Source organism: Mirounga leonina, unplaced genomic scaffold (assembly GCF_011800145.1).
Source record: "Mirounga leonina isolate KUSES-001 unplaced genomic scaffold, KU_Mleo_1.0 Mir_418, whole genome shotgun sequence".
NCBI lineage: Eukaryota > Metazoa > Chordata > Mammalia > Carnivora > Phocidae > Mirounga > Mirounga leonina.
In genome coordinates, this window is record NW_023270739.1 from 23,769,096 (window position 1) to 23,792,806 (window position 23,711).

The following is a 23,711-nucleotide window of genomic DNA, read 5'->3' on the forward strand; positions in this document are numbered from 1 at the left end:
GTAGGGGGTGAAGAGCAATCCAGGTTGGAGAAATGATGAGGCTTCTAGTTCCTTGTTCTTTGTGCTGCTCTCTGGTTCTCACGCCCCCACCCTCTTCAGTGCCAGTCACTTAGTGAGTGCTGACTACATGTTCCCTGAGCACAGTAACTGAAGAGGAGTCTGATGTAAGAGTCCTGCTGAGGTGTGAGAAGGCTGGGGCAGTGGCATGGGGCAAGGTCATGGTCACGGGGCAGACTATGGCAGTGTTCTGCTTTTTCTCAATCCTTTCCCTCCCTGGCAGGGATTGTCAGAACCTTCCTGGACTCTTCTCCCTTTCATGGAGCTGACCCATCAAACTTCTTGCCATTATCCTCTCTCTCTCCTTTCCATCCCTTCACTTCACTTAAACCCCTCGTTTCCCTACCTTCATCACCAACTTCTGTCCGGCTGTCTTTTGTGGCTAGCATCCTTGCTTCATTCCCCAGGCCACTATGCGAGAGATAGTCTTTATATTATTTTTCTGAAAGTTGTCTTGCCTTCCTCTCCCCTCCCTGCAACTCCTTTTCCCCACCTCTTTAAACTCTGCAAACTCACAAAGACGGATGCTATATTAATTTCCTAAGGCTGCTGTAACAAAGTGTCACAAACTTAAAACAACAGAAATCTGTTCTTACAGTTCCGGAGGCCAGATGTCCAAAATCAAGTTGTTGGCCATGCCATGTTCTCTCAAAGTCTCTGGAGGAGGATCCTTCCTTGCCTTTTCCTTGCTTCTGGTGGTTTCCAGCAATCTTTGATGTTCCTGGGCTTGTGGCAACATCACTCCAGTTTCTCCCTCCATCTTCACATGGCTCTCCTCCCTCTGTGAGTATGTGTATCCAAATTTCCCTTCTTTATAAGGATACCAGCCCTAGTATCTAGCCTAGTATTAGGCCTACCCTAATCCGGTATGTCCTCATTTTCACTTAATTACATCTGAAAAGACCCTATTTCCAAATAGTACTTTCCAGGTACCAGGGCTTAGGACTTCAGCATAACATTTTTCGAAGGTACAACTCAATGGATAACAGGTGCCCTAAAACTGTATATTGCTTGGCATTTTTCAGAATGCACTCACACTGTGGAAAGCAGCTTTACAATATCTGGTTAAAAACACACACTTTGGGGCGCCTGGGTGGCTCACTTGGTTAAGCGACTGCCTTCGGCTCAGGTCATGATCCTGGAGTCCCGGGATCGAGTCCCGCATCGGGCTCCCTGCTCAGCGGGGGGTCTGCTTCTCCCTCTGACCCTCTTCCCTCTCATGCTCTCTGTCTCTCATTCTCTCTGTCTCAAATAAATAAATAAAATCTTAAAAAAAAAAAAAAAAGAACACACACTTTGGTGCAGATCTGAGTTTAAGTCCTGCCTCTGCCTCTTAGGATGTGGCCTTGGACAACTGACTTGGTCTCTGTAAGCTGCAGTGTCCACATCTGTAAATGGGGAAAGTAGTCCCAGCTACCCCATGGTTGTTACGTATTGGGTACTTAGTATAGGACCAAATCCATAGGATATACTCCAGAAACAATAGGCCCTGTTGTTAAGCAGGTAGACTATTCTCATTCCTCTTCCATTTGCATGTGGTCACATGGACTTTGAGCAGAACTTGACACCAGACTTGAGAGACCCAACTGAATGCTGTCAGCACAGTAAGCTCTCTGGACTATGAGATGTCAAGTCAACTCAAGATTTATCCATGAGACAAGCTGAGCTTTTCCTTTCTCTGTCTCCCTCACTGTCCTTGTCTTGTCTGTGTGCCAAGCTTCAAGTGGCATAGAGTAAATGTTAAGAAAACAAACTTTTGGGAATGGGGTGGGGGATGTGAGCTTAGGTCACCCCAGTGAGAGGCTCTTTGCGTATAGCTCCCCTCTCCCCTCCTTTTCTATTTTTCCTGTAAGCAAGCAAATTCCCTACTGGGTGGGATAGAACTCCCCTGTCTTGGCTTTCTGCTGATTTCATGCTCTTTGATACTGGTGTGGCTCTGAAGGAGTGCCTGATGAAGACAAACCACCATTTGTTTTGGGGAAAAAAAATGAAAAGAAAGAAAAAAAATCCAGTCTTTTATCTCTGTGTCCCTCTAAATTGCCAAAGGTCTTATTGTGGAGAGAGGGAACAAGTAGGGTTTTATCTTTCTGCTCCTGCCAGGCAGCCACATGAGCATTAAAGCTCTTAGGGCCCTGGGGGGTGGGGTGGGGCAGTGGTGGTGGGGGCAATGTGAGTAGATACAAAACCAGGCTGGGCTCTCCCAAGGAATGACAGGTGCTCCTGGGGATTTGGGCTCCTTTGATGGTGGCTATCTGGGCAGGAAGAAGGGGAGCTCCCAGCTTTAGTATGAAGAGGGGAGGCTCTAATGAGTCTGAAGTCAACTGATGAAACCACACTATTTATGGGGAACAAGATGCTTTCTTTACATTCAAAATGCTGGCTGCCCGTTGAAGAGGTAGGATAATATTGCATGACACAGTAATAGTAATAATCTTAAAAACCATCAATTTTTTTTGTGTGCATGTATCATGTGCCAGGACCTGTGATAAGTCCTTTACATATGTAATTTCACTTAGTCCTCATTACAAGCTTATAGCATGGGAATTGTTATCCCCATTCTATATTTGAGGAAATGAGGCATAAAAGGGTTAAATGACTTGCTTGAGGTCACAGAGAGGCAGGATTTAAACCTAGGTCCAGGGCACCTGGGTGGCTCAGTTGGTTAAGCGACTACCTTTGGCTCAGGTCATGATCCTGGAGTCCCGGGATCGAGTCCCACATCGGGCTCCCTGCTCAGCAGGGAGTCTGCTTCTCCCTCTGACCCTCCCCCCTCTCACTTGCTCTCTCTCTCTCATTCTCTCTCTCAAATAAATAAATAAAATCTTAAAAAAAAAAATAAACCTAGGTCCACCTGACACCACAGTTTGCTCTTAACCACTAGACTCTAAGGCCTCCTAAGACATTTTAAAAGATAAAAACAAATAACAATAAGAAGTAGGAGAAATTAACCTTCATTCACTGACTAACAATAAACACAGAGGAGGTAAGTGGTGTGGGAGAGAAAGTAGGTCTAGATTTTGATTTGGATACAGGTTTTGTCTTATGTGTTACTCTGGGTAGGTTACCTTGGATGTTATCAAGAACCCAGGAATTGTCCTTTCTACCTTTCCATGTTTGGTGTGACATATTTTGTCCTTGGGTTAGCCGCTCTCATGAGCACAAGGTGGCTGCCATAGTTCTAAGCATCACATGTAGACTCAAAAAAAAAAAAAAAAAGTGTGCTTTTCCCCATACAGCATTTTCAAAAGCACAAAACCTTTCCTTTTTGGAATATCTTCCTCTGCCCCTACCTCCCAGCATGTCTCATCAGTCACTGGCAAGGGGACTGGAACTACCATAAGAATCTCAGACCAATCAGGCTTTATTCCTGGGGAAAATTGGGATAGGGTCCCTTTCCCTGTGGGGGAAGGGTGAACACTACCAGTCCAACATTGGAGAAGGTAGGGTGACTGGGGTAAGCATTCAAAAAATATCCTGCAGAATGCCAAGTGCCCAGCACAGAGCCTGGCAGCTGGCAGGGCTTCATTCCCTTTGTACCCATTCATCTGAATGGGGGGAAGGCAGTGCATTTTAATTAGTTTAGTTTCCAATTATGGGTCATTTTTAAAAGATATATTGTGATGCCTTTATACAACCTAACAACTCAATGAAAAAAAAGAGTCTTCAGGGATAGTCCTGGCTGAGAAGTCTTCAGGAATGGGGAGAGATAACAAGAGATCCATGTATCTTATTAAAAGATCATTTTCGGGCGCCTGGGTGGCTCAGTTGGTTAAGCGACTGCCTTCGGCTCAGGTCATGATCCTGGAGTCCCGGGATCGAGTCCCGCATCGGGCTCCCTGCTCGGCAGGGAGTCTGCTTCGCCCTCTGACCCTCCTCCCTCTCATGCTCTCTGTCTCAAATAAATAAATAAAATCTTAAAAAAAAAAAAAAAAGATCATTTTCAGAAAAAGGTAAACTCCTGACTCTCATACAGATTATAAAATGAACATGTTTTAAAGAATTTATTTTACTCATATGATACAAGGGCATTAGGCAGATAGAACCAACATATTCGGTTGCTAGGGTTGCCATAGTCAAGCACCACAAACTGCATGGCTTAGACAACAGAATTATTCTCTCACAGTTCTGGAGGCTGGAAGTCTGAGATCAAGGTTGTTAGAGTTGGTTCCTTCTGAGGGATGTGAAGGAGAATCTCTTCCATACCTTTCTTCCAGCTTTTGGTGGTTTGCTGGAAATCGTGTCATTCCTTAATTTGTTAGATGTATTATCCCCATATCTGCCTTCCTCTTCACATGGCATTCATTCTGTGTCTGTCTGTCTCTTTATCCAAATTTCCCCTTTTTATAAGGACATAGTTATATTGGATTGAGGCCCACCCTATGACCTCATCTTAACTCGATCATTTGCAAAGACCCTATTTTCAAATAAGGTCACATTCACATGTACTGGGGGTTAGGACTTCAACATTATTTTTTTGAGGGGGGACGTTATTCAACATATAACAGCTGTTTCAAAGGAAAAGTCAAAACACATATTTATGAAAGTAAAGGAATGTTGAGATGAATTGCAAATGGAGACAAAACTGTTTTTTTTTCCAGTTTTAAGGACAGTTGGGGTGGTCGTGGGGTAGTCAGTTAAATCACTACCAGACAAGATAGAAATCACATATCTATCAGTTACCTACAGCTTACAAAGCTTTATGAAATAACTCAAATACAGTGAATAGCACTAGAATCTCGTTTTCCACTGAAACATAAAATGTTTTTCTCCACTATTATTAGTCCATTTATTTTATTCTATGGATGAAGGGGTCCCAAAATCTGCTGTGCATTAAGTAGTCCTGAAATCTTGTGTGCATGATTTACCTTCTTGGCAAACTTACAGCCACCTCCATTTTATAGGTCTGTTTACTGTAAAGCTGAGTGGGAGATTTGGCCATGTTTCCTCAGTGGGCCTTTTGGATGCTTGAGGCAAGCACTACCCTCTGTGGAGATGTACAGAGCATGTTACAGATGCTCTCTGTTCATTCCTTCCTAATCGCCTCAAGGAGGCAGGAAACCAGGCCACTCAGTGGATGCATTGCTATAACTACATAAGCTGCAAGATCCAGGACACCATGGGCCATTCTCTGCATTGTATTTACAATCCTCCAGTCCTCATGCCTTAGCCTCCAAAATGTATAGGGCATAACATCCTGCTGTTATTATCTCTGTTGGCTGGGCCTGTTGAAATTCTTCCCCTGGCCAGCTGAGAGAAAAGGGCACACAGAGAAGGAACAGGTGTTCAAAATGTCTACATATTAAAAAATGAAACACAAGCAAGAGCTTCATAAGAAAATGTTAAAGGAAATGCAGATACAGGGGCTCAAGAAAGAAGAAGTCAAACTCTCACTCTTTGCAGATGACATGATAATTTATTTGGAAAACCAAAAAGATCCACCCCAAAATTGCTAGAACTCATACAGGAATTAAGCAACATGGCAGGATATAAAGTCAATGCACAGAAATCAGTTGCATTTCTATACACTAACAATGAAACAGAAGAAGGAGAAATTAAGGAATCAGTCCCATTTACAATTGCACCAAAAAAACATAAGATACCTAGGAATAAACCTAACCAAAGAGGTGAAGGATCTGTACTCTAAAAACTACAGAACACTCATGAAAGAAATTGAGGAAGACATAAAGAAGTAGAAAAACATTCCATGCTCATGGATTGGAAGAACAAATATTGTTAAAATGTCTATGCTACCCAGAGCAATCTATACATTCAGTGCCATCCCTATCAAAATACTGTCAACTTTCTTCACAGAGCTGGAACAAATAATCCTGAAATTTGTATGGAACCAGAAAAGACCCCGAATAGCCAAAGGAATGTTGAAAAAGAAAAGCAGAGCTGGTGGCATCACAATTCCGGACTTCAAGCTCTGTTACAAAGCTGTAATCATCAAGACAGTATGGTACTGGCACAAAAGCAGACACATAGATCAATGGAACAGAATTGAGAACCCAGAAATGGATCCTCAACTCTGTGGTCAACTAGTTTTCGACAAAGCAGGAAAGAATATCCAATGGAAAAAGGACAGTCTCTTCAACAACTTGTGTTGGGAAAATTGGACAGCCACATGTAGAAGAATGAAACTGGACCATTTTCTTACACCAGATACAAACATAAACTCAAAATGGATAAAAGACTTAAATATGAGACAGGAATCCATCAAAATCCTAGAGGAGAGCACAGGTACCAACCTCTTTGACCTTCGCTGCAGCAACTTCTTGCTAGACACGTCTCCAAAGGCAAGGGAAACAAAAGCAAAAATGAACTATTGGGACTTCATCAAGATAAAAAGCTTTTGCACAGCAAAGGAAACAACAAAACTAAAAGGCAGCCTATGGAATGGGAGAAGGTATTTGCAAATGATATATCAGACAAAGGGCTAGTATCCAAGATCTATAAAGAACTTATCAAATTCAACACCACTTGGAGACAAATAATCTAGTCAAGAAATGGGCAGAAGACATGAACAGACATTTCTCCAAAGAAGATATGCAAAAGGCCAACAGACACATGAAAAAATAAATGCTCAACATCCCTTGGCATCAGGGAAATACAAATCAAAACCTCAATGAAATACCACCTCACACCAGTTAGAATGGCTAAAATTAACAAGTCAGGAAACAACAGATGTTGACGAGGATGCAGAGAAAGGGGAACCCTCTTACACTATTGGTGGGAATGCAAGATGGTACAGCCACTCTGCAAAAACAGTACAGAGGTTCCTCAAGAAGTTAAAAATAGAGCTACCCTATGACCCAGCAATTGCACCACTAGGTATTTAATCCCAAAGATACAAATGTAATGATCCAAAGGAACACATGCACCCCAATGTTTATAGCAGCAATGTCCACAATAGCCAAACTAGGGAAAGAGCCGAGATGTCCATCAACAGATGAATGCATAAAGAAGATGTGGTATATATATACAATGGAATATTACTCAGCCACCAGAAAGGATGAATACTTACAATTTACAATGACATCGATGGAATTGGAGGGTATTATGCTGAGTGAAATAGGTCAATCAGAGAAAGATAGTTATCATATGGTTTCACTCATGAGGAATAGAAGAAATAGCTCAGAGGATCATAGGGGAAGGGAGGGAAAACTGAAAGGGAAGTAATCAGAGAGGGAGACAAACCATAAGAGACTCTAACTATAGGAAACAAACAGGGTTGCTGGGGGGGGGGGGTCGGGGGATGGGATCATTGGGTGATGGGCATTAAGGAGGGCATGTGATGTGATGAGCACTGGGTGTTATACGCAACTGGTGAATTATTGAACTCTACATCTGAAACTAATGATGTACTATATGTTGGCTAATTGAATTTAAATAACAAAACAAGAAAGAAAAAGAAGGAAATCTTTCTCCTTAATATAAATAACATTGGGAAAAGATAAATTCAAGAATTCTCTCCCCCATGATTCATATTCTCAGACATTCTTTGGCATTCACACTGTATAGTTTCCCTTTTTTTACTGTATTGCTTTTTTTTTTTAATTTCCCCAGAAAGAGAAAATCTTACTGGAGAAAACCATGCCAGGCCTGAGAACGTTGAGTACCCGAGGCCAAGTTCAACAAGGCCAGGGAACTTTCTGGCAAGAAATGATCCCATCTGTAACAAGGCCAGTCTCATGGGCTGTAGCTCACAATTGGCAGGAAGGTAAGTATCCTTTGCTTTGTTTGTCCTGCTCTCTAATTTACTCCCACTTACTTAAGCTCTTACCAGTTTTCTAAGCATCAGTCAGCCCGGAAGTTCCCCAAGCAGCTGCCCAGCCCTCGTCCAAAGTCTCAGTCTTAAATTCTATTTCAGCATCATAGGCCTCTTCAGGCAGAACCCATGCTGCAATGCTTGTGGGGCCCTCATCATTTTTCTTTCCCGTCTCTTGGTGATCTTGTTTGTATGTCTGGAGAGAAAACATGAAAGGGATAGAGCGCTTTCCACTTTGTGTATAGATTGCAGACCTGGCTTCTCTCAGGCTTCTTAATTTCTTTTGAGACTTGGCGAGTGTGCCATTTTGCCTAGCTGACCCATCCTGTGGAACCCATGGCACTTCTATCTCTTAGGAACTATACACTCTTTCTAGACTTTGCCAGTTCCCCTCACCTATTCCTTCTTTTCACATGTCTTCCACTAAGTTCGGACTCTATGACAGGCAATTTGCTAAGCACCTTGATGCATTATTTTATCCCACCTTCAAAACGGCTTTGTGGGTTAGGTAAAATAATGACTTCAGGCTTACAGTTGAGAAAACAATGTTTAGGGTGTTAGAAAACCTGCCTGTGGTCACATAGCTAAGTTGAAGAGTCAGGATTTGAACCCAGGCTTCACTGACTAAAAAGTCAGTATAATTTACCTGCCTGATCATGTGCCATGGGATTGAAATGTCTGTTATGAGAGTCTAGGAAAAGAATGCTGAAATCAATATATTCCATCAGTTATGCAACTTTAAGGATACTTGAGTTGCTAAAACTGAGTTAGAGTGGGGGACTAGGGTTAGGTAAATTGTGATGAGTTATTGACATTCTCACAATGTGACACTTCCTTCTTTCCATTGGATTGTTTCCTTTGATGGACTTGTCTCAAAGGCTGAGACTGTCCTTTAGCCTTATTAACCTCTCTGAAGGCAAAAGGTTACATGATTTTCAGGGGGCCAGACTTTTAATGAATTCTAACAGATATAGCCTTGAGTTAAATTTAGAAAAACATAAAGTTTTATCTCTGGGTTGCCATCTCCCATTTTTATTATTCTTTTCCTCTTTAAAGTAAACCAACTAACAAAGATACTTTGCTTGTGCAAACTTTAATAAGGCTCCTGGACCTTCCCCTAGGCCCATCTCTGCACGTCCTTGTAAAATCTAGTTTTAGCAAGAACCTTGATAAGTCAGTTTAACTAGAGCCACTCACCCTTGATTTCTGATCACCTTTGATATCTGATCAGGTTTGTCATCCCCCGGGTGATGTCTGATCATCCTGGCTTGTTGTCAGCAAGAATCCCATTAGGTGGGTTTAACCAGAACCCCTTTTATGCCTAATGTTTCTCCTTAGTAATTTTTTATCCACTACACCCCTGCCCCACCCCCCGCTACTCTACTCCTTGGCTTTAAATTCCCACTTGGCCCCCTCTATTTGGAGTTGAGCTCAGTCTCTCTCCCCCACTGCAAAATCCCATTGCAATATTCCCTGAACCTATCATGATGGTCCTGAATAAAGTCTGCCTTACCTTTTTTTTTAACAAGTCTCATTGAATATTTTTTTCTTTAACAGTTATGGTGCCATAACTCATATGGAATAAGATTCATCATTGGGCCCCTGGACTTCTCACCTAGGACTAAGAATGCCCCTTTGAATGTCTTCCCTCCTGCCCAGTAGATTGAAGATCCATTGGAGAGTCTGACTCTGGAACCAGTGCTTCAGACAGACATTGTTGAAGCTGGTAAGGACAGATTTTGATTCTTAAGATTCTAAGTATACTCCAGAAGCTGACTTAGAGTCCCAGACAAACAGATGCTGGGATAGAGTCCAACATTTCTCTGTTTGTAAGAAGATGAGTTAGAGTCCCTGGCTTCTTTGAAAGGTACCAGCTGAGCTGGAAGTCTCTTCTTTCTGTCTCTCTTTCCTGAGAGGGAATTATTCCCTAACTCTCTGGGCTGGAAGTCTTTCTTCTTGGCTCTCTGTGAGGCCTCTCTGTTCTCTTTGTTGGACTCTGCTTCTCCCATGGGAACTTCTCAGTTGACTGAAGCCCCCTTCTTGTACCTCTACTAATCATAGGCTCTGCCAACTTGTCTACTTCTATTCCTGTTGGCATGATTTTGCTGAGGATAATTTAGAACTCCACTGGCCTCTTTGGAAAACTTGAGATCTCCCCAAACTGGCTCCTCTAAGGCCTCTCCCTTTCCATTGTGTCTCTCTTCCTTCCTCCTCTTAGCACCTTCACTATTCCTTCCAGTTCTCTTGAATCCTTTTATATGTTCCCCTTCAAACCCCCACCTCCTCTATTACTCTCCAACCCTGCCAGACTTTTCCCTTTCACTTTATTCTCTCAGTTCCCTATAGCCACTTGAATTTTAGGCCCCCTACCCTCCCTCGGGCTCTCAAGGAACTTAGGGACCTCCAGAAGCAACCACCTAAGGCTGAAAAGAGAAAAGCTGTTTGAACCAGAGCTAGATGTTTTGTCCACTCAAATGTGCACTGGAGATGTCCAGACAGCTTCTAGGTGTCTCCTCAGTCACTGGCCTAAACTTTAGTACATAGACTCCATCAGATCACATATCACGGCAAAAGAAAAATTTAAAAGCCTTCTCCACAAATATTGGCATGCAGGTAACATTAATTTGTCCCATTTGCTAGAAACACAATGGAGATAAACACATAAAGTGGAAATAAACCAGTGAGTTTGTATTACTATGTTTTATTAACTTATGACTAAAAATTTTAGAATGAAAGCCAAAAAAAATCTTTATTTGTCTATATGTTTATGTATGTATGTATATATGTCTGTATGTTATACACAAGTGATATTTTTGTATCTCCAGGTGGAATTATCAAATTAATTTATAAAAATCCCTCAAATGAGTTCTACTCTAATTGATTTAGAGATAAGTGGGCACTTACATAAATTAAATTGTCCTAAAACTCTCAGAAATAAAGAAATTAATTGATGTGTGTGTATTTAAGTTTGCATGATCTGGGATATTCTTTGGTAAATAAAGCTACTTAAAAAACTATTGGTAAAATAAAATAGGTATGTCCTCAGAGTTCTCAAGATTAATTATAATGTGGATATACAATTTTTCCTACCTAGATTTACTAGTCAAACAAGCTTTTATTATCTCTGCTATATGTTTAAAATTATAAACGTGTGAATTCAGCCTAAGAACAAAGTGTAAAATAAAAATAGGGGCGCCTGGGTGGCTCAGTTGTTAAGTGTCTGCCTTTGGATCAGGTTATGATCCCAGGGTCCTGGGATCGAGTCCCACATCAGGCTCCCCACTCGGTGGGAAGCCTGCTTCTCCCTCTCCCATTCCCGCCTGCTTGTGTTCCCTCTCTCGCTGTCTCTTTTTGTCAAATAAATAAATAAAATCTTAAAAAATAAAAAAATAAATAAATTGCTTGAGGGAGGAGGAGCAAGATGGTGGAGGAGTAGGAGACCTAAATGTCTTTTATTTTATTTATTTATTATTATTTTTTATTATGTTATTTTAGTCACCATACAATACATCATTAGTTTTTGATGTGGTGATCCACAATCCATTGTTTTCATATAAAAGATTTTATTTCTTTATTTGACAGAGAGAGAGACAGAGAGAGCAGGAACACAAGCAGGGGGAGTGGGAGAGGGAGAAGCAGGCCTCCTCCAGAGCAGGGAGCCCGACACAGGGCTCGATCCCAGGACCCCGGGGTCATGAACTGAGCCAAAGGCAGACGCTTAATGACTGAGCCACCCAGGTGCCCCTAAATTTCATCTGGTCCCAGGAATTCAGCTAGATAGTTATCAAACCATTCAGAACACCTACAAACTCAACAGGAGATCGAAGAAAAGAATAGCAGCAATTCTATGAACAGAAAAGTGATCACTTTCTGGAAGTGTATATTTTTCTGGGGTCATTGTTACCCTGTTAGCATGTTGTTCTCTCATTCATCTATTCGCCTCTGGACAAAATGACAAGATGGAAAAACTCACCTCAAGAAAAAGAACAAGAGGCAATACCGACAGCCAGGGACCTAATCAATATGGACATTAGTAAGATGTTGGAACTAGAGTTCAGAATGATGATTATGAAGATACTAGCTGGGCTTGAAAAAGCATAGAAGACACTAGAGAATCCCTTTCTGGAGAAATAAAAGAACTAAAATCTAACCAACTCAAAATCAAAAACGCTATTAATGAGGTGCAATCAAAAATGGAGGCTCTAACTGCTAGGATAAATGAGTCAGAAGAGAGAATTAGTGATATAGAAGACAAAATGATGGAAAATAAAGAAGCTGAGAAAAAGAGAGATAACTACTGGATCACGAGGGCAGAATTCGAGAGATAAGTGATACCATAAGATGAAACAATATTAGAATAATTGGGATCCCAGAAGAAGAAGAAAGAGAGAGAGGGGCAGAAGGTATATTGGAGCAAATTATAGTGGAGAACTTCCCTAATTTGGGGGAGGAAACAGGCATCAAAATCCAGGAGGCACAGACAACCCTCCTCAAAATCAATAAAAATAGGTCAACACCCCGACATCTAATAGTAAAACTTACAAGTCTCAGAGACAAAGAGAAAATCCTGAAAGCAGCTCGGGACAAGAGGTCTGTAACCTACAACAGTAGAAACATTAGATTGGCAGCAGACCTATCCACAGAGACCTGGCAGGCCAGAAAGGACTGGCAGGATATATTCAGAGCACTAAATGAGAAAAATATGCAGCCAAGAATACTATATCCAGCTAGGCTGTCATTGAAAATAGAAGGAGAGATAAAAAGCTTCCAGGACAAACAAAAACTAAAAGAATTTGCAAACACCAAACCAGCCCAGCCCTACAAGAAATATTGAAAGGGGTCCTCTAAGCAAAGAGAGACCCTAAAAGTAACATAGACCAGAAAGGAATAGAGACAATACACAGTAACAGTTACCTTACAGGCAATACAATGGCACTAAATTCACATCTTTCAAGATTTCCCCTGAATGTAAAAGGGCTAAATGCCCCAATCAAAAGACACAGGGTATCAAATTGGATAAAAAAAACAAGACACATCGATATGCGGTCTGCAAGAGACTCATTTTAGACCCAAAGACACCTCCAGATTGAAAGTGAGGGGTTGGAAAACCATTTACCATGCTAATGGACATCAAAAGAAAGCTGGGGTGGCAATCCTTATATCAGACAAATTAGATTTTAAACCAAAGACTATAATAAGAGATGAGGAAGGACACTATATCCTACTTAAAGGGTCTATCCAACAAGAAGATCTAACAATTGTAAATATCTATGCCCCTAACATGGGAGCAGCCAATTATATAAGCCAATTAATAACAAAATCAAAGAAACACATTAACAACAATACAATAATAGTAAGGGACTTTAACATCCCTCTCACTGAAATGGACAGATCATCTAAGAAAAGATCAGCAAGGACATGAAGGCTTTAAATGACACACTGGACCAAATGGACTTCACAGACATATTCAGAACATTCCATCCCAAAGCAAGAGAATACACATTCTTCTCTAGTGCCCATGGAACATTCTCCAGAATAGATCACATCCTAGGTCATAAATCAGGTCTCAACCAGTACCAAAAGATTGGGATCATTCCCTGCATATTTTCGGACCACAATGCTTTGAAACTAGAACTCAATCACAAGAGGAAAGTCGGAAAGAACTCAAATACATGGAGGCTAAAGAGCATCCTACTAAAGAATGAATGGGTCAACCAGGAAATTAAAGAATTAAAAAAAATCATGGAAACCAATGAAAATGAAAACACAACTATTCAAAATCTTTGTGATGCAGCAAAGGCAGTCCTAAGAGGAAAGTATATAGCAATACAAGCCTTTCTCAAGAAACAAGAAAGGTCTCAAATACACAACCTAACCCTACACCTAAAGGAGCTGGAGAGAGAACAGCAAATAAAGCCTAAACCCAGCAGGAGAAGAGAAATAATAAAGATCAGAGCAGAAATCAATGAAATAGAAATCCAAAGAACAGTAGAACAGATCAATGAAACTAGGAGCTGGTTCTTTGAAAGGATTAATAAGATGATAAACCCCTGGCCAGACTTATCAAAAAGAAAAGAGAAACGACCCAAATAAATAAAATCATGAATGAAAGAGGAGAGATCACAACCAACACCAAAGAAATACAAACAATTATAAGAACATTTTATGATCAACTATAAGCCAGCAAATTAGATAATCTGGAAGAAATGGATGCATTCCTAGAGATGTATCAACTACCAAAACTGCAGCAGGAAGAAATAGAAAACCTGAACAGACCTGTAACCAGTAAGGAAATGATGCAGTAATCAAAAATCCCCAACAAACAAGAGCCCAGGGCCAGATGGCTTCCCAGGGGAATTCTACCAAACATTTAAAGAAGAATTAATACCTATTCTTCTGAAACTGTTCCAAAAAATAGAAATAGAAGGAAAATTTCCAAACTCATTTTATGAGGCAAAAATTACCTTGATCTCAAAACCAGACAAAGACCCCATCAAAAAGGACAATTACAGACCAATATCCCTGATGAACATGGATGCAAAAATTCTCACCAAAATACTAGCCAATAGGATCCAATAGTACATTGAAAGGATTATTCACCACGACCAAGTGGGATTTATCCCTTGGCTGCAAGGTTGGTTCAACATCCACAAATCAATTGACGTGATACAATACATTAATAAAAGAAAGAACAAGAACCATATGATCCTCTCAATAGATGCAGAAAAAGCATTTGACAAAGTATAGCATCCTTTCTTGATTAAAACTCTTCAGAGTGTAGGGATAGAGGGTACATACCTCAATATCATACAAGCCATCTATGAAAAACCCACAGCGAATATCATTCTCAATGGGGAAAAACTGAGAGCTTTTCCCCTAAGGTCAGGAACATGGCAGGGATGTCCACTATCACCACTGCTTTCAACATAGTACTAGAAGTCCTAGCCTCAGCAATTAGACAACAAAAAGAAATCAAAGGCATCCGAATCAGCAAAGAAGTAGTCAAACTCTCACTCTTTGCAGATGAGATGATACTTTATGTGGAAATCCCAAAAGACTCCACCCCAAAACTGCTAGAACTCATATAGGAATTCAGTAAAGTGGCAGGATATAAAATCAATGCACAGAAATCAGTGGCATTCCTATACACCAACAACAAGACAGAAGAAAGAAAAATTAAGGAAGCAATCCCATTTACAATTGCACCCGAAACCATAACATACCTAGGAATAAATCTAACCAAAGAGGCAAAGAATCGGTACTTGATAAACTATAGAATACTCATGAAAGAAATTGAAGAAGACACAAAGAAATGGAAAAACGTTCCATGCTCATGGATTGGAAGAACAAATATTGTGAAAATGTCTATGCTACCTAGAGCAATCCACACATTTAATGCAATCCCCATCAAAATACCATCCACTTTTTTCAAAGAAATGGAACAAATAATCCTAAAATTTGAATGGAACCAGAAAATACCCCGAATAGCCAGAGGAATGTTGAAAAAGAAAAGCAAAGCTGGTGGCATCACAATTCTGGATTTCAAGCTCTATTACAAAGCTGTAATCATCAAGACAGTATGGTACTGGCACAAAAACAGACACATAACTCTTTTGGGGACAGTGTCTATAGGCATTCAGAATGGTCCAGTGTTTGACCTACCGTTGTAGGCTGTCCTAAGCCTCTAACAAAACTAGGCTGTCCCAAACCCCTGGTAATAGAATCGTTTACCTTTATACCAAGAAGGTTGGGAAAGCACCAAAATCTGCATGTGGCATGTGCCCAGGCTGACTTCAAGGAGTTCGTGCTGTGAGACCTAAAGTCCTTATGATGTTGTCCAAAACGAAAAAACACATCAGCAGGGCCTATGGTGGTTCCATGTGTGCTAAGTGTGTTCATGACAGGATCAAGCATGCTTTCCTTATTGAGGAGAAGAAAATCGTTGTGAAAGTGTTGAAGGCCCAAGCACAGAGTCAGAAAGCTAAATAAAAAAATGAAGCTTTTTTGAGTAATAAAAAAAATCAGAAGGCTTGGAAAAAAAAAAAACCAGACACATAGATCAATGGAACAGAATCAAGAGCCCAGAAATGGACCTCAAGTCTATGGTCAACTAATCTTCGACAAAGCAGGAAAGAACGTCCAATGGAAAAAAAGACAGTCTCGTCAACAAATGGTGTTGGGAAAATTGGACAGCCACATGTAGAAGAATGAAACTGGACCATTTCCTTATACCACACACAAAAATAGACTCAAAATGATTGAAGGACCTCAATGTGAGACAGGAGTCCATCAAAATCCTAGAGGAGAGCATAGGCAGTAACCTCCGCGACCTCAGCCATAGCAGCTTCTTCCTAGACACATCGCCAAAGGCAAGGGAAGCAAGGGCAAAAATGAACTATTGGGACTTCATCAAGATAAAAAGCTTTTGTGCAGCAATGGAAACAGACAAAAAAACCAAAAGACAACCGAGAGAATGGGAGAAGATATTTACAAATTGACATATCAGCTAAAGGGCTAGTATTCAAAATCTATAAAGAACTTATCAAACCCAACACCCAAAGAACAAATAATCCAGTCAAGAAATGGGCAGAAGACATGAACAGACAATTTTCCAAAGAAGACATCCAAACGGCCAAAGACACATGAAAAAGTGCTCAACATCCCTTGGCATCAGGGAAATCCAAATCAAAACCTCAATGAGATACCACCTCACACCAGTCAGAATAGCTAAAATTAACAAGTCAGGAAATGACAGATGTTGGCAAGGATGCGGAGAAAGGGGAACCCTCCTACATTGGTGGGAATGCAAGCTGGTGCAGCCACTCTGGAAAACAGTATGGAGGTTCCTCAAAAAGTTGAAATAGAGGTACCCTATGACCCAGCAATTGCACTACTGGGTATTTACCCCAAAGATACAAATGTAGGGATCCAAAGGGGTACGTGCACCCTGGTGTTTATAGCAGCAATGTCCACAATAGCCAAACTATGGAAAGAGCCAAGATGTCCATTGATAGATGTGGTATATATATATATACCACATCTATATCTATCTATATATATATATACACACACACACACACACACACAATGGAATATTATGCAGCCATCAAAAAAACTGAAATCTTGCCATTTGCAATGACATGGATAGAACTATAGGGTATTATGCTAAGCGAAGTTAGTCAGTAAGAGAAAGACAAGTATCATATGATCTCAACTGATATGAGGAATTTGAGAAACAAGACAGAGGATCATAGGGGAAGGGAGGAAAAAAAATGAAACAAGGTGAAACCAGAGAGGGAGACAAACCATAACAGACTCTTAATCTCAGGAAATAAACTGAGGGTTGCTGGAGTGGTGGGGGGTGGGAGGGATGGGGTGGCTGGGTGATGGACATTGGGGAGGGTATGTGCTATGGTGAGTGCTGTGAATTTTGTAAGACTGATGAATGACAGACTGTACCCCTGAAACAAATAATACATTGTATGGTAAAAAAAAAAAAAAAAGATAGTAAAAAGGGAAAAATGCAGGGGGGGCGGAATCAGAGGGGGAGATGAACCATGAGAGATTATGGACTCTGAGAAACTGAGGGCTTTAGAGGGGAGGGGGGTGGGGGGATCGGTTAGCCTGGTGATGGGTATTAAAGAGGGCACGTTCTGCATGGAGCACTGGGTGTTATACGCAAACAATGAATCATGGAACACTACATCAAAAACTAATGATGTAATGTATGGTGACTAACATAACATAAAAAAATAAAATTAAAAAATAAATTCTTGATGCATGTAAAGCATGGCAATTAAAAAAAAAGGAGGGAAAAACCAAATATTTAACTTTTAGGTTCTTTGCTTTCATGATTTTTTTGTAACGTACCTGATTTGCCAACAAGAAAAGTAGCTTAAGATGATGGCTAGCTTTTGTTTAATATCTCATGAAATTTTCATGAACAACTCAAGCATAGTTATAAGAACACGTGAATTAAATAGAGGTAAATGGGCTACAAGTTTATAAATGGACTTTTCAGCAATAATTATGCTTTATGTCTACTTAAAAATATTTGCGAAAATTTAAGATGTTATATACAAACCTAATGGTAACCACAAAGCAAAAACCACTAATAGATATGCAAAGAATAAAGAGAAAGAAATCCCAGTATAAAACTAAAGAAAACCAGAAAACCATGAAAGAGAGCAAGAGAAGAAAGGATCAGAGAAAAGCTACAAAAACAACCACAAAACAAATAACAAAATGGCAATAAATTCATATCTATCAATAATTAATTTGAATGTAAGTGGACTAAACACTCCAATCAAAAGATATAGGGTGACAGAGTGGATAGTATATATATGATACTATATATAGAAAACCTGAAAGACTCCACCAAAAAAATACTAGTGGGTAGGCACCATCTGTATGCCGCCTATAAGATACTCATTTCAGACCTAAAGACACTTGCAGATTGAAAGTGAGGAGATGGAGAAACATTTATCATGCAAGTGGATGTTAAAAGAAAGCCAGATTATCAATACTTACAATGGAAAAAATAGCCTTTAAAACAAAGACTATAAAAAGAGACAAAGAACACTATATAATAATAAAGGGGGCAATCCAACAAGAAGACATAACAATTTTAAGTATTTATGCATCCAACATGGGAGTACCCAGGTCATAAAACAGTTAATAACAAACACAAAGAAACTAATTGTTAGTAATACAATAATAGTAGGAGAATTTAACACCCCACTTACATTGATGGACAAATCATCCAAACAGAAAATCGACAAGAAAACTGTCTTTGAATGACACACTGAATCATAGATTTAACAGATATATTCAGAACATTGCATCCTAAAACAGCAGACAACACATTCTTTTCTTTCTTTCTTTTTTAAAAAGGATTTTATTTATTTATTTATTTGAGCTCGGAGAGAGACAGAGAAAGAGAGAGGGGGAGGGAGAAGGGCAGAGGAAGTGAGAGAATCAAGCAGACTCCCCGCTGAGCACAGAGCCCACCCAGTGCACAATCCCAGGACCCTTAGATCATGACCTGAGCCAAAATAGAGTCAGATGCTTAACTGACTGAGCGACCCAGGCACCCCTACACATTTGTTTCAAGTGTACACAGAAATATTCTCCAGGATAGATCACATATTAAGCCACAAAACAAGCCTCAACAAATTCAGAAAGATTGCATTTCTGACCACAATGCTATGAAACTAGAAATCAACCACAAGAAAAAATCTGGAAAGACCATACATGTGTGGAGATTAAATAATGGTGCTACTAAACAATGAATGGGTAAATCAAGAAATCAAAAAAAGAAATCAAAAAGTATGTGGAAACAAGTAAAAATAGAAACACAGTGGTCCAGAACTTTTGGGATACAGCAAAAGCTGTTCTAAGAGGGAGGCTTATAGCAATACAGGCCTACCTCAAGGAGCAAGAAAAATCTCAAACAACCTAACCTTACACCTAAAGGAGCTAGAAAAAGAACAACAAACAAAATCCCAAAGCAGCAGAAGGAAGGAAATAATAAAGATTAGAACAGAAATAAATGATACATGAATTAAGTAAAGTTGCAGGATACAAAATCAATGTGCAGAAATCTGTTGCATTTCTATACACTAAAAATGAAGCAGCAGGAAGAGAAATTAAGAAAAAAATCCCATTTATAATTGCACCCAAAATAATAAGATACCTGGGAATAAACCTAACCAAAGAGGAGAAAGACTTGTATTCTGAAAACTATAAAACATTGATGAAAGAAATTGAAGATGACACAAAGAAATGGAAAGACATGCCGTGCTTATGGATTGGGAGAACAAATATTGTTAAAATGTCTGTAGTACCCAAAGCTATCTACAGATTTAATGCAATCCCTATCAAAATACCAAGGACATTTTTCACAGCACTAGAACAAACAATCCTAAAATTTGTATGGAACCACAAAAGACCCCAAATAGCCAAAGCAATTTTGAAAAAGAAGAACAAAACTGGAGGTATCACAATCCCACACTTCAAGTTGTATTACAAAGCTGTAGTAATCAAAACATTATGGTACTGGCACAAAAATACACACATAAATCAGATCAATAGAACAGAATAGAAAACCCAGAAATAAACCCAATTATATGGTCAGTTAATCTTTGATAAAGCAGGAAAGAATATCCAATGAGAAAAAGACAATCTCTTCAATAAATGGTGTTGGGAAAACTGGACAGCTACATGCAAAAAATGAAACTGGACTATTTTCTTACACCATACACAAAAATAGACTGAAAATGGATTAAAGACCTAAATGTGAGACCTGAAACCATAACAATCCTGGCAGAGAGCACAGGCAGTAATTTCTCTAACATTGACCATAGCAACATTTTTCTAGATCTGTCTCCTGAGGCAAGGGAAATAAAAGCAAAAATAAATTATTGGGACTACATCAAAATAAAAAGTTTCTGCACAGCAAAGGAAGCAATCGACAAAACTAAAAGGCAACCTATGGGATGGGAGAAGATATTTGCAAATGACATATCTGATAAAGGGTTGGTATCTAAAATATATAAAGAGGGGCACCTGGGTGGCTCAGTCGTTACGTGTCTGCCTTCGGCTCAGTTCATGATCCCAGGGTCCTGGGATCGAGCCTGGCATCAGGCTCCCTGCTCGGCGGGAAACCTGCTTCTCCATCTCCCACTCCCCCTGCTTGTGTTCCCTCTCTCACTGTGTCTCTCTCTGTCAAATAAATAAATAAAATCTTTTTAAAAAAATAAAATATATGAAGAACTGATACAATGCAACACCCCCCAAAAAAATAATCCAATTAAAAAATAAGCAGAAGACGTAAACAGACATTTCTCCAAGCAAGACATCCAGATGGCCAGCAGACACGTGAAAAGGTGCTCTACATTACTCATCATCATGGAAATGCAAATCAAAACCATAATGAGATATCACCTCACACCTGTCAGAGTGGCTAAAATAAAAACACAAGAAACAAGTGAGGATGTGGAAAAAAAGGAACCCTCTTGCACTGTTGGTGGGAATGCAAACTGTTGTAGCCACTGTGGAAAACAGTATGGGTTCCTTAAAAAATTAAAAATAGAACTATCCTACGATCCAGAAATTGCACTTGCGAGTATTTACCCAAAAAATATAAAAACACTAATTCAAAGGGATACATGCATCCTTATGTTTACAGCAGCATTATTTACAATAACCACATTATGAAAGCAGTCCAAGTGTCCATTGATAGATGAATGGATAAAGATGTGGTGTGTATATATATATACAATAGAATATTTCTCAGCCATAAAAGGAATGAAATCTTGCCATTTGCAATGACATGGTTGGAACTAGAGAGTATAATGCTAAGTGAAATAAGAGAGAAACAAATACCATATGATTTCACTCATGTGGAATTTAAGAAACAAAACAAATGAGTGAAGGAAAAAAAAGAGATTGAGAGAGACAAACCAAGAAACAGACTCTTAACTGTAGAGAACAAACTGATGGTTACCAGAGGGGAGATGGGTGAGGGGATGGGTGAAAGAGGTGATGGGGATTAAGGAGTGAACTTGCTGATGAGCACCTGGTATGGTATGGAAGTATTGAATCACTATATTGTACACCTGAAACTAATATAACACTGTATGTTAACTATACTGGAATTTTTAAAAAAGATTTTTCAATTTATTTGTGAAAGAGAGAGAAAGCATGAGCATGAGGGGAGTGGTGGGGGAGGACCAGGGGGGTAGGGAGAGAGATAATCTCAAGCAGACTCTTGGCTGAGCTCAGAGCCTGAAGTGGGACTTGATCTCACAACCCTGAAATCATGACCTGAGCCAAAATCAAGAGTCTGACACTCAACCAACTGAGCTACCCAGGCGCCCCTATGCTGGAATTAAAAAAAAAAAAGTTGCAAAAAAAATTTTTTTTTTTTTTAAGATTTTATTTATTTATTTGACAGACAGAGACACAGTGAGAGAAGGAACACAAACGGGGAATGGGAGAGGAAGAAGCAGGCTTCCCGCGGAGCAGGGAGCTGGATGAGGGGCCCGATCCCAGGACCCTGGGATCATGACCTGAGCCGAAGGCAGACACTTAACAACTGAGCCACCCAGGCGCCCTTGATAACTTTAAACCTTAGCGCTATACTCAGTTAAATGATGGATATTCATTGAATATCTAGATCATTTTCAAGAAAGATAAAACATTGAAACGTTAATTGCCAAACATAAGTTTATCTACTTTTGGAATCTTGTTTTTATACAGGATAGAGAAGCTAAATATATTTGAGTCTGTTAATAAACATGAAAAATTATACTCTGAGAAAGATATGCCTCTAGAGAATTATGAAATGATGTATTCATAAATTTGCTGCAGAATGATAGTATGTGACAGTTCACAACTGCCTGATTCCTGGTTTTCACTGAAAACTAGGGTTACTAATGGTTAAAAATTCTAATCCATATTGTGTAAATGAATCTACTAGAAATAATAAAAGTAAAGAAAAAAGCTACTCTATGCAAGGAAAGTAAGATGTGTTTTTGATAAGTGAAATTATGAAGTATGTGTTTTTGTTAAAGGAAAAAGAGAAATTTTCTTCTAAAGTAGAATGACTAATTTTCCAGACTTAGAAATAAGAAAGAGTAGGACAAAAACTGAATGAATAAAAAAAAAAATTTTTTTAAGAAGGTTTTTGGAAAAGGAATCTTGGAAAAGGAATTCTTTTTGTGGGTGGTCAAGCTTGCCAAGATTGGATGGATTTATTTACATGGGTTAAAAAAAAAATTAGCCTTTATATTACTAACTAGTATACTGACACAAAATTAGAACTTGGTTTTCTCTCTCTGTTAAAGTTTTCCTAGGGATGCCTGGGTGTCTCAGTTGGTTAAGCATCTGCCTTTGGCTGAGGTCATGATCCCAGGGTCCTGGGATCGAGTCCCGCATCAGGCTCCCTGCTCAGTGGGGAGCCTGCTTCTCCCCCTGCCTGCGGCCCCCCTGCTCATTCTCTCTCTCTCTCTCTGACAAATAAATAAAATCTTTAAAAAAACAAAACAAAAAAACCCCCAAAACAAAACAAAAAAAACAAAGTTTTCTTAGATTATTGGTCTGCTCTTAATAAAACACTGTAAAAAAGTATCTTTCCTTATGTTTTAAATTATCTGCCTGGGTAATCAGCCTTTTGTGTCCTAAAATAATTTCCCATGCTTCATGTTGTCTTTATCAGGTCTTTGATTACTTAAGAAAACCAAGTATTCTTAATATTAAAAAAGCTATGATTTTTTTTTTTTACAACTATGTAATTTTCTGTATTTGTGAGATCTTTTAATTGTCACTTCGGTTTAATGGATAACTAAATATTGTTTCACAGTGACTTGTGAGCCTATGTAGTGAAGTGTTCAAACTTTTTGACTTTTTTTTAAATTATGTTTAGTTAGCCACTGTATAGTACGTAATTAGTTCTTGATGTAGTGTTCAATGATTCATTAGTTACGTATAACACCCAGTGCTCATCACAGCACTTGCCCTCCTCGACATTTTTGACAATTTTCCAAAATCAAATTCTAAATGGAATCTTTTTTACTTCAAACTAACTTTGAGATTGTCCGGAGCACTCCTGGGAAATCTCAAAGGATTTCTGTCTCACTTTGTAAAAGAGAGATATTAAGCTAATTAGAAATCTGTGATATGTTAAATTATGTGGGAAGCATTGTTAAATAAGAAGTGATGATAAATCTTCTTAGGTTATATGTGTATAGATATATGTTACTAATATAGATATTCCAAAAATAGTGTGAAATTCTTAGAAATTTGCAGTATTACAGTTTTGTAAACAGTATTGAAACATTTATCTTTCTCTCTACTTGATCCCTCCAGAATGTGGAAACTCTTA

At 39.3% G+C, this 23,711-nt stretch overlaps 1 long non-coding RNA gene and 1 pseudogene across 2 annotated transcripts in view; both read left to right on the forward strand.

Annotated features, from left to right (window-relative positions):
- LOC117998894 overlaps positions 1–23,711 on the forward strand; it is a 161,127-nt gene that overhangs the window by 90,152 nt on the left and 47,264 nt on the right. The window contains exons 3-5 of one of the 2 annotated variants that reach the window (XR_004676122.1): positions 656–840; positions 7,628–7,777; positions 9,383–9,551. This is a non-coding gene — a long non-coding RNA (uncharacterized LOC117998894). The remainder of the gene's footprint in view (positions 1–655; positions 841–7,627; positions 7,778–9,382; positions 9,552–23,711) is intronic. The other variant, XR_004676121.1, reaches the window with a different exon arrangement.
- Positions 15,467–15,856, forward strand: LOC117998892 (annotated as a pseudogene).